This window comes from Agelaius tricolor, unplaced genomic scaffold (assembly GCF_023055355.1).
Source record: "Agelaius tricolor isolate 1412-34295 unplaced genomic scaffold, bAgeTri1.0.p SCAF_1, whole genome shotgun sequence".
NCBI lineage: Eukaryota > Metazoa > Chordata > Aves > Passeriformes > Icteridae > Agelaius > Agelaius tricolor.
Window position 1 is genome coordinate 55,678,548 of NW_027269261.1, and position 12,018 is coordinate 55,690,565.

The window sequence follows — 12,018 nt, forward strand, 5'->3', positions numbered from 1 at the left end:
GTCTCTGGAAAAAGCTGTGGACAAGTGGAAATGAAAGCAAGAACTCAGATTTTACGTGGTCAAAGACACTGCCTCTTTATCCCCTGTTGAAGTATAGCATGTACACAGAGCAGGAGGAACAAGGCTTTAAAACTGGGCTTTTCTCAGAGGCTTTCATCTCTGTGTATGTGCACAGAGTGTGGGAGCCTCTCTCTGTGCTTGCCCTTTGTTACACCAAAGCCATCAGAAGAGTTTAAGGTAAGCCACAAGTACAAAATTACTATTTAGCCCTTTGAACACAACTGTGCCTGGCTGTGGAAGGGATGGGGAAGATGGGGAGCAAAAATCAAGGCTGCCAGGAGATCCACTCCATATCTTGTGTCATAGCCAGATTTGTATCATCCTCACTATCAGAAGGCTATGCATTAAAAATGACATAAAAACGTCTTTTAAAAAAACCCTTAAAAACAGATGCCCAGGTAAATTGAGTGCTATATACAAGTCTTTATGACTGCTCACAGAAAAGTGATTACACACAAAAAAAAATATGATGCCCAAATAAATCAACCTTTTGGCTGGTGCAGATGAAATCGTAGGATGCAGAGAGGGCTGGCAAAAAGCCCTGGGAGTTGAGCCTGTTTAAGACAGGCCTCATTAAGCAAAATTTCAAGGTAGGGGAGTGATAGTTAAATGCGCCTCTTTGCAAAGTTATTACGAGTGTTATTTCCCAAGGACATAGGCAATGTGAAATAAATGTTTAGAATAATGCTTTCAGATGGTAAAGATCATTTTGCATGTAATAATGTGTGAGACCCTTTCTTCAAATAATTTCAGATAATATAGGACTGTGTAGCCAAGATTCTGGTGAAAGGGTGTTTGTGAAGTTGAAGACCAGTAATTCCTTCTTGATGGTAGTAGTTCAGATTTTTCCTTCTTCATAGAAAAGAAGCAGTCTCAGTCATTTGCATTATTTCTGTATTCACAGATCACCTGTGTCTAGATTTTGACAGCGACTCTGCAGATAAGGGCAATCTGCAGAGTGACAAATACTATATCCATTAGCTAAAAATAAGTACTTTAAGTTTCATCATATCTGAGTTCTTCTGCCCTTGTAGAAAATAAAATGTCTCTTCAAAGTTTAATAAATGTAGCTATAAGTGATAGCTTTTGTTCTTGTATAACAAGTCTGAAGGGTATCAGTTGGACCACATTGATGGTTGGACTAGATGATCTTTAAGGTCTCTCCCAACCTTGACCATTCTGTGATTCTGTGATATAGTCTTCAATTTCCTTATCTGGAAAGGCTACAAAGCAGATTCATGACAGTTTGTTAAGGACTGTATTAGCTGTCCTTGATAGCTATATTCTCAACTATCCTTGACAAACTAATAGTTTTACTTTTGCTGAGTTGGAGCTACATATTGAATGAGAAGAATGAAAGGCGTTCCAAAAAAACTACCACTGTAGTTAATGACATAAGGGTCCAGAGGAAGTTAGTGTGTGATATAATTTGATACAATAGTAAGGGGAACAGCTCAGTTCGTATAATCTTACATTTTCTAGTTCTTAGGTATTTTGACTCTGCAAGCTCAATTCTTGGTCATTGGTTAGGCTTTCCAAATCCAGTAGCTCAACAGAGGGGAGATTGCTGCAGCTCTGTGCCCTTAGGTCCAGCTAATAGACAGACTAGGCTTATATTCCCAACAGTCACGCCTGCAAACACCTTAATAGAACCCACACATAAACATATGCACAGAGCTGGCTCCACAGGCCAGCACAGACACAAGCAGCACTAAAAGAAGCACAAAGTGCACCAACAGCCTCACCCTGCTCCCTTCTGGCTGTTCAGGGTGAAAATGTTCTAGTGGGAATATATATGTGTACATGTACACCATATGTCTCTCCTCAGTGAGCACCTGGATCAGACAGTCTGCCCAGTAGCTGCTTCCTGCACCCAGCTGTTTGCACATGGACATAGGAGTCCTGAGGCTGCAGCCCCACTCAGGCTGTGGATATGGACTCACGTTCAGACACCCAACACACACATGGAGGGACACACTAAGGCCCCCTAGGAACCATCCTCAGACTCAGTGTAGCCAGTAGCTGGCCTGTGTCCCTCCCTTTTCCTGCCTGTGTCTCCTCCTCCCTTCAGCATCCCATGACACATTTTTGTGCAATCCCAAGATACTCTTTTCCTGCATCCCATATTGTGTCCCATATCCCTAGCAGTGACACCCTACAGACTGGGAGGTGCTCCAGGCAACTGCTCCCCTGTGGTATTGGTTATAGTGCTTGGCCCATGGGGCTGAGGCTCCCCTGTGACAGCCTGGGGACAGTCTTAGGAGAGATCTCATTTCTCTGATGGCATTATCAGTGTTCCCCCACCTGCCCTTGTGTCCTGGGGCTCCTTCCTGTGTGAGGAGATGGGTCCTTTTTGGGATGGTGGTTCCTCTGGTGGCTCCAGAGGAATAGCCATAGCAGAGAATTATTTAGGTTCCCCCACCTGCTGCTGTCTCTGTCTCTCCCTGCATGTGTGCAGATACAGGTCACATAACTTAAGAGTCATCTCTGGCAATCTCACTGCTAAATACTGATTTCTCTAATATGCCAGAAAGGCAGCATTAGGCATACACAAAGGATGCACCTGTTGGAGAACTACTGTCCACAGAGACTGACTACTCTGCCCACTCACAGATGGTAATGTAGGGAAAAATATTTATGTGCCCATGAAATTGGCTTTTGCTGAAGGGAGGAGATTCAAATAGATAATTTAAATACAGTTATATACTTCTAGGAAATCCTCAGAATGCACTAATAAAATATTTGTTATGGGCCTCACAGGTTCCACAAGGCATTCAAAAATAAGTGGAAAACTCTGAGCCATCATAAATTGCCCTGTGACAAATATAACTTCTAAACTACAGTGTAATGCCACTTTGGTAGCACTAAAAGTAGAGCATTATGTGACACTAAGCAATTGCCACCCATTATGTGATTAATGAAATTAAATAATACAATGTGGCAGAATAAAGAGCTGACTTTGATTCTTGGAAGGGGAAGACACTAGCAAAATCTCTAGAGAGTGGGCAGTGTGATATCTGGCTTTTTGATTTATCCATGTGATTTTATTTTGAGAAATAAAATATTTTAAAAACCAAAAGGAGAGGGAAAATGAGGGATTATGATTTTGAGAATTTTCCAATCTGTGTTTTGGTTAATTTTAGAAATGATTAAAAGTTACAGAATTTAAAATCTGACAAGCTCTACTTATTTTCTAATGAGGAAATAGTCTCAATTTCCTCCTGTATGAAGTGTGAGCTTATGATTTTTTCCACAAACCCAACTGCAGGATTTTGTTTCCTGACATGTTTATCAAATTTAACATTTCATTGCCTCTACCTGCTGACATTTCCAAAACTTTTTTGTGGGCATCCTATATAGACCTGTTTTTAGGACTGCATTATTTATTCTGTCCTTCAAATTCATGTCCTTTTCCATTTTAAATCTTTCCTTGTTTATTATTTCCTTTGCATCCTTAACAAGAAGTGATTAAACAGACATTTGATCTATCATAGGGAAATCTGTCCAGTGTAACCCTGCTGACATAATTGCCATCATTCATGTTCCCATATGAATACTCTTAGTGTGAAATAATGGGGAGTTTTGAACAAATGGATAGTTTTACTTCTAATTATTCTTGCATACAAATGTTAAAAATTATGTCCCCTTCAAATATCCTCTTTTCCCCCTCACAAAAGCATAAGCCAGAGATGAGGCACACTGATACGAGCCAAAATAAAAATTCAGCACATCTCCTCCCAGCCTTTATCTCTCTGTTCTTCCACATGCAGAGGAAACCCACTTTACCACCATATCTGCAGTAATTTGTAGGGAGATAATTTTAGAGGCTCATATAAATCATGAAAGCAGTGTCCTCACAAACAATGCTTGCAAAGGCACTGGGAACACACCCAAGTGAGAGCAATTACCTACAGGCATGCCATGGACTTTGTTTTTTCAAACCTTTCCACAGTAAGTGATACTGCAAAGTGAATTAATCTCTCTTTTGTCTTCCCAGTAAGTATCAATTAGTGTAAAATAAGGTCCTCTGTCTTCCAGCTCATAATTGTTGCTTCTTGCTTGATTTCTCTGCTCTGACAATTGATACTCAAAATGCTCTTGAAGCCTTTGTGTGCATTCTTGCTGTGTGCAGCATGCCTTGCTTCTTTCAGAAGGGAAGGCTGCCTGTTTTTGTAAGACAGCACTACACTTTAAACCTTGCACATAACAGATGTAAGACACAAGAAGGGCTAGAGGCTAAGCAAAGACAAACAACATGAAAGGAAAAGAAACATTGGAAAACTGGAATTCCATAAAGAGTCTAATGTCAATCTGGCTTCTGATAGCACCAGGTGCAGTCCTAGAAAAATCCCTGCAAATAGAGACAGAGGGTGAACCTCATTTTGTGTTATTGAATAGTAGGAACAATCATCTTGAGATGTAACATGACTTCTCCAAGCTCAAGTCATCATTTTAGCCACAAAAGGCCAGTTTGACCAAAAGGTTTAGATATTTGGTCACAGAATCACTTCTTTCCAAAATGTAAAGTTCCATACTTTTATTTGGCTGCCATGTGTCACTAGATGCTAAATATTTTGTATTTACAGTGTTCACTGGAATAGGCATTGGTGTTAAGTTCACCTCAGGAAGCAAAGCTTCTTAATTGCTGAACTGGGAATTATCATTGTCCCTTTGCTCTGGCTAAATAAATGGTTAATTATCCATAACTAAATGGAGCAGCTTCCAAAAAAAGAGATCTTTCATCCTTTTTTTTTTCTCCCAGTCTCTCCCCTGAACTATCATCTGCTGTTTAAGCATTCTGCTAAAAATTGTGCTTAGGTCCTTTTCATCCCATGAGAGATGAGAGCTCAGGCGTTCCATTGTCTTTGCAGGGTGTCTTGTTCTTGGGGTGCATATTAGGGCATATGAGAGAGAAGGCATAGGAGCAGCAGCAGCAGTGATTGATGAAGTGACATGAAGATGGACACCCAGCAGTGGAAGTTGTGTCTGTGATTTCAAATTGAGGGAGGCATCTTCCTCAGGTACTGGGTAAGGTACTGGGTAAGGTACTGGGTAACTTATGCCCAAAGGATAAATTCTGATTTTCGTGCTCAAATTCACTTTAACACTTGCAAATGCCTGCTTTAAAGAAACCTTGGGGTTTGAACTGAGTTCAAACCCACACAGTGCTCTCTAGATGACTGTTGTGAGATAATGACACTGTCTAAATAGAGTGTTTTAAGCAGAGTGCTGGTGTAATCTCAGTTTAGATTTATGACAGAAAGCATGGCACTACTCTTTCTCAGGTTGTTTACTTGCATTTGTCCTTGTCATACGTTTGACAAATGTTTGAGTTGGCATCTTACAAGTATTGCATCTATATAAAACACAAAAGAAAGACACTTATACTTCTCCACTTATTTTTTCCTAAGTGTCCTAGTGTCCTGTTTTTAGCTGGGATAGAATTCATTTTCTTCTTAGTAGCTGGCACAGTCTTGTGTTTTGGATTTAGTACAAGGATACTGTTGATAGTACACTGACATTTTGTTTGTTGCTAAGTAGTGCTTACCTTAAATCAGAGACTTCTCAGTGTCTCATGCTCTGACAGTGAGGGGATGCACAAGAAGCAGGGAGGGAGCACAGTCCAAATGGTCTAAATGGACATTCCATAAAATAAAACATAATTTCCTGTATATGAACTGTGAGGAATTGGTTGGGAGGGGATAATTACTGCTTGGAGATGGGCTGAGCATTGATGAGTGAGTGGTGAGCACTTGTATTGTTCATCACTTCATTTTCCTGTGTTGTGTTCCTCTTTCTCTCTTTCTCCTTCTCCTTCTCCTTCTCCTTCTCCTTCTCCTTCTCCTTCTCCTTCTCCTTCTCCTTCTCCTTCTCCTTCTTCTTGCTATTTTTCAGTTTGTTTCAATTATTAAGCTTTTCTTGACCCAAAAACTTGTACTTTTTCCAGTTATCTCTCCATTCCAGCAGGGGCAGGGAGTAAGTGAGTGGCTCTGTGGTACTTAGTTGCCAGCTGGGGTTAAACCATGACACTCAGAAAGCAGAATTCTCTTGGTATAATGCTTTTTTCACATGTGGCTTGCCAGTTCATGAGCCAAGAAAAGGATTAACTATTGTAGCCTTGTTCTCACACTCTAATCCATTTTGAACAATGAACCTGGTAAGGGGAGACATTGAAGGAGGGCAAAGAGTTTTCGTGGTTAATTTTTCTTGGAAAAGTATATCTGCCCAGCTTATCTCTTTGCAGCAAGTACAAGAGACAACATTTGAGCAGATAATAATCTTGGTGTCACATGGCATAGGATTTCACTGGAACAGGGTGATGTGCTATTGTATTCTGAATGCAGTATTTGTATTGTGAATATGTGCAAGCATGCAGAGACTCTGCTCAGTGCGTTATTAAGGCTCTTCATCAAATGCACAAGAGAATCAGCAAGCTATACAAATTAGATGTCTGAGTCATAGTTTTCACATTTGCATAGGAGGGATAATAGTACTACTTATGACAGGATGAAAGGTCACAAGCATGACCCGTATTTATCTATGTATTTTAAAGTAACATAAAATCTAAAATTTGAAATAAACTTTTATTTCTGATTTTTCTGGTTTATGTTCTCTCTTCCTTCCTTTTCTATTTTCTTTTTAGTTGCAAGTAGTCTGCAGTTACTAAAAAGAGAGCATAGGAGATGATTCATTTCCAAATAACCACAATAGGAGAAAGAAATCAACTTGAAGATTTCACACTTATCTGTATAATAAGCACTTCCAGTTTCTCATCAATTAGTGATTGCAAAAACTAATTTGCAGTAGGATATGACATATAGGAAAATGACCTTTAATTTGTCACTAAAATTCTGAATGCTAAGAGCCGCTGGCAATAGAAAAGTGTCCTGTTGGGGTACAATGACATTTGAAGTGATGGAAAAAATCCTTGCACTCCTACCCCATTAGATTGTGGAAATTATTGTTTATTGAAATTTCTGATTTCAAAATTATTTCTAGTTCAGAATATTTTTTCTCTCTTTGATTTCTCCCTTCTATGAAACATCTGTAGTCTATTAGGTTAAGATCTCTTGTAACCTCTGATGTGTGACTTTGTTGTCTTTGCCTGCAAGAATAAACAGAGTGAAGAAGCATGTGCAATTTTGCCTGAGGTAAATGGGAGCACATATGGGGCATGCAGTGGAAAGTTGTGTGATGGATGACTGTAAACATGGATATTGTAGTAGCATAATTATCTTTTAATGTTTTATGTATTTGAAGTGCTTGAAATGATAGAGTAGTAGTATCCATGGTAGCCTTATTCTTTTCTGGTTTGGATACGCCATGCTTAGGATCACATTCAAAATTCTCATTTCTGGATGCATTATCTTTTTGTACCATGAATCATTTAACCATAAAGAAAACAATGGGACTAATTTTACTTTGATATTACTAGAGTGAGGTATAATTCTGATGAAATCAATGGAGCTTCACAGGGCAACAGGAACTTGAGGAAAGACTTGGTTATTGTTACCTAGGGGGACAGATTCTGTCTGCTCTCTTGATTTACTTAGAAAGCAAGTTCTAGGAGGTGGGAAAGACCTTCCTATTGCTTTAAGTAAATGTGTAGAGTGGTAGAGGGCCAGGGAAATGAGTCATGGCAAAGGAGGTCACATGAAAAATAAGAAAGTAATTTGTAACAGCCAACATGGCTTCTCTAAAGGCAAATCATGCCTGAAAAATTTGGTGGCCTTCTACTGTGGAGTTACAGCAGGCGTAGATAAGAGAGGCCTAACTGACATTATCCACCTGGACTTGTGCAAAGCATTTGATGCTGTCCCATGATATCCTTGTCTCTAAACTGGAGAGACATGGACTTGATAGATCAGCTATTTGGTGGGTAAGAAATTGGCTGGATGGTCACAGCCAGCGAGTTGCAGTCCACATCTCAGTGTCCAAGTGGAAAGCAGTGACACGTAGCACTCCTTAGGGGTTGGTATTGGAACCAGCACTTTTTAATGTCTTTGTCAGTAACATGGACAGTGGGATCAAATGCACTCGTGGCAAGTTTGCCAATGACATGGAACTACGTGGCACTTTCATCATGCTGGAGACAAGGGATGGCATCTGGAGGGATCTTGGCAGGTTTGAGAGGTGAGTCTGTGCCATCTTCATGAAGTTCAACAAGGTGAAGTGTAAAGTCCTGCACCTGGGTCGGGGCAATCCCAAGCAAAGTACAGACTGGGTGTAGAAAGGATCAAGACTGGGCACAAGGACTTGGGGAAGTTTGTGAACAAAAAGCTATATACAATTGCAGCCCAGAATGCCAACCACATCCTGCACTGCTTCTAAAGCAGCGTGGCCAGCAGGGCGAGGGAGGTGGTTCTCCCCCTCTACTCTGCTCTTGTGGGAGATTGCCCACCTGGAGTGCTGCATCCAGCTCTGGGGCACCCAGCACAAGAAAGGCCTTGACCTGTTGGAAAGAGTTCGGAGGAGAACCATGAAGATGATCAGAGGTCTGGAGTAGCTCTCCTATAAAGAAAGGTTGAGAGAATTGAGATTGTTCAACCTAGAGAAAAAAAGGCTCTGATGAGACCTCATAGCAATACCTTCCAGTATACCTAAAGCAATACCTAAAGGGGACCTATAGGAGAAATGGAAAGGGACTTTGCACAAGAGCATGTTGTGATACGACAAGGAACAATGGCCTTTAGCTGAAGGAGAGTTGGTTTAGGCTAGATAGTAGGAAGAAATTCTTTACCATAGGGTAAAGGCATTGGAACAGGTTGAACATTGTCCAGAGAAGTTGTGGATGCCTCATCACTGCAAGCATTTAAGGCCAGGCTGGAGGGAACTTTGAGTAAACTGGCCTAGTGAAAGGCGTCCCTGCCCATGGTGAGGGGGTTGGAACTAGATGATCTTTAAGGTGCCTTCCAATCCTAACCATTTGTGATTCTATGATTCTATGTTTCCAGAGTCTTGGCCTCACAGAATTGGCTTGCCTGGGGCCACACCACTTCATGCTGTACTTATATCATGACCCACAGTGTGGCTGTACAATAGCCACAGTTGATGGTATAGCTGCCATACAGGGATAGCAAATGATGCAGGAAGTGGAGAAGAGAAGCAATGGATGCTGCTTTTTGGCAGAATTTACTGGAGGTACTTCAAAAAGAGCTTGGGGCACTAGTATTACTAGTATTATTAAATAGTCAGCTGTGATAATAGGAAAGAATAGTAAATTCCTGACTTGTACTTTCATTAATGTTTCAGTGAATCTGAAGCAAAAGGAAGTTTTAGCCTTCTGGAATAAACTGCTACTGAATTCCCTTTGCTTTATTTCAAAGCAATATGCTGACATTTCTCACTTCCTGCTGAAGTGTTTATATACTGTCAGATAATTTCTTGATTCTCTCTTGGAAGCTAGTACAGTTTACTGAGGAGCTGAAGCCTTCATTACATCTTTTATGTGTCTCAGAAGGGTATTACGAAGTTCAATTAACATTTGAGAAGTGTTCTGCAATCCTCAGATGACATGTACAGTGGAAGCATACAAAATTATTATTATCCATTAAATGCATGATTTTTGCAGTGTATCTTTCATCAAGTTACTCCTGGGTAGAAGTGTTCTCTTCTTGGTTAGAAGACCACTTGAACTTGTGCAGCAGTACTGGCCAAATATAACATTAGGAGGTGTGAGATTTTGCAGCTCACTGAAATTGCTTACAATTGAAGGGCGAGTGACAAATCGTTGTTCAAGACTTCATTTATATAAAAATCTTAACAATTCTCAGTCCCACATCTTGTAAGGACCTATGAAGTCTTTGTGAAAGCAAGCAGAAAGTCTAGGAGGCAGGAACCACGATCCACAATGCTATTGTGTTTCACCTGCCAGACCATGATGACCTTTGCAGTCCTCTCACAACTCCTAAGGCTGAGTGTCGAGTATGCAGAGTAATTAGAACATGAATTCAGAGTTCAGATTGTCCTTGTAAGGTTGTGCCTGGATATGGCAGACTGTGGGAGTATGGGTTGCCAAAACCTTGACATTTCATTAGTCCTGGAATGAATCATTTGTGCAGCAGAAACGCTGAAGTCAGACTGCCCTCTTTGAATGAATACATGTTTTTCATATTCAGGTATTGTAAAACTGGTTTCAGAGCACCCCACAATTCATTGTGTGTGAATAGCACAATAGCTTTCCAATAGCACACTTGCTCAGTCAGGAAGCCCTTTGGATGAGGCTCCCTAAATGCAAGTGCCCAAGTGCCCAGGAGAGTATTGGACCATCAATGCTGAATGGGGTTAGGGCACAAGCACGAAACAAAATGTAAGAAAATGCATAGGGTGCTTCAGCTGTAATACAGAAGGTGCATTTGCAGATGAGAATCTGTCTCTAATAAATAACTCAGCAAGCTGGTGAGTTTATTTCCTTCCTTCCAGGTTCTTCTAGGAAAACTTTTCTTTGTTCATGAGTGCAGCAACTTCCAGTTACCACTTTTCTTATGGCACCTGCTATTATTCCAGCCCACACATATTGAAATTCCCTTTCTGCCAGGAACTGAAGAAACAGTTCCAGTTCTGTAGGATGTACTGTACAGCTACAGTGAGGAGAAGAAGTAGTGGCAGAGTGGGAAGTGCATTGAATCATGTGCAAGAGGCATTGCTCTCTCCTGAGGAAGCCTCTGTCTTTCTGTTTCCTGTGTCCATGCTGGACCTCAAAAATCTCTAACACAGGTGCCTCTGTTGAGTGTCCAAGTAAAATGAATCTAGTCTTCAATTTCATAAATTTCCAGGAAATAACTTGCCCATGAGAACATATAATGATCTATGCCCTGGGATAAATAGAAATTTTTGTTGACTAAAGCCATGGAGTTTATCCATCAGTTTATCTGTATCTATTTGTTTCCTTTTATGGTATTGTAACAATAAGGAACATCTTTTTTCTCAATTGGGTGTAAACTGATTTGTAGGTAGCTTTCAGACTACTGTGCATGCAGAACGGTAAGGAATCCTGAACTGGGGCTGGGCACATTCCCTGTCTGGTGCCTTGTCAGACAGCTCCTTGCTCGTGGATCTGTCAGCATGAGTTCAGATCCCAAACCATGCCCTTACTGCACTGAGTGTCCACAAAAGCACAAAAGCCCCTGTTTTGGCAGCGGGACTTCAGAGGTGCCAGGGCTGACTCCTCACTTGTTGTAAATGTTACTTGTTACTTGTAAATATTCCTGGCTCGTTTTTTGTGGTGTTCTGTAAGCAACACTAGCAAATAAACCAAGGTGTATCAATCACCATATCTGTTGTCAGGTATTAGTGAATGATGTGTCTTCTCACCGTAAATATTTTTCTATTTTTAACTATTGATTTGAACTTGTCTTTGGTAGTATAGAAAAATATGAGTAGAGTAGCTTTATGCAACAGCAGAGACTTTCATTTTTAAAGGAGTGAAGGGCTAATCTTGTCCCAATGTGCTTTTAAAAATACCCAATATCTTCTATTTAAAGTGTTTGCTCTTTCCATCTAATAAATATTTGCATGTCAGAGGCAATGAGAGATGATTACCAGATGTTTCCAGTCATCTTGGGAAACAGATTTGTGCCCTGAAGGCTGGAAGCTTTTCCCCTTTTTTTCAGAAGAGGCTCATTTGTAAACCCTGAATGGTGTTTAAGGATGTACAGATATGGGTATTATCAAAGTTCATGTTAAGTGATCTTTAATAAAAAGATGGATCTTTATTTCAGCCTTAAATCCCACCTCCTACAAAGACCACAAACTTTGTGACTTATTTCTAGCATTAAGAGTAGAAGAAAGGGGAAAGAAAGGAGGGGAAAAGAGAAAACAGCCTACCTGTGGAGAGACATATGTATACAGCATGTGTCTTCCTTTGTATGGTCCTCCAGATGGAAGAAAAGACCAACTCCCTTTTCTTCCTGAGAAATGTCTCTCTAGAAGGACACTGTAAATGTGGTCAGAAGTCTA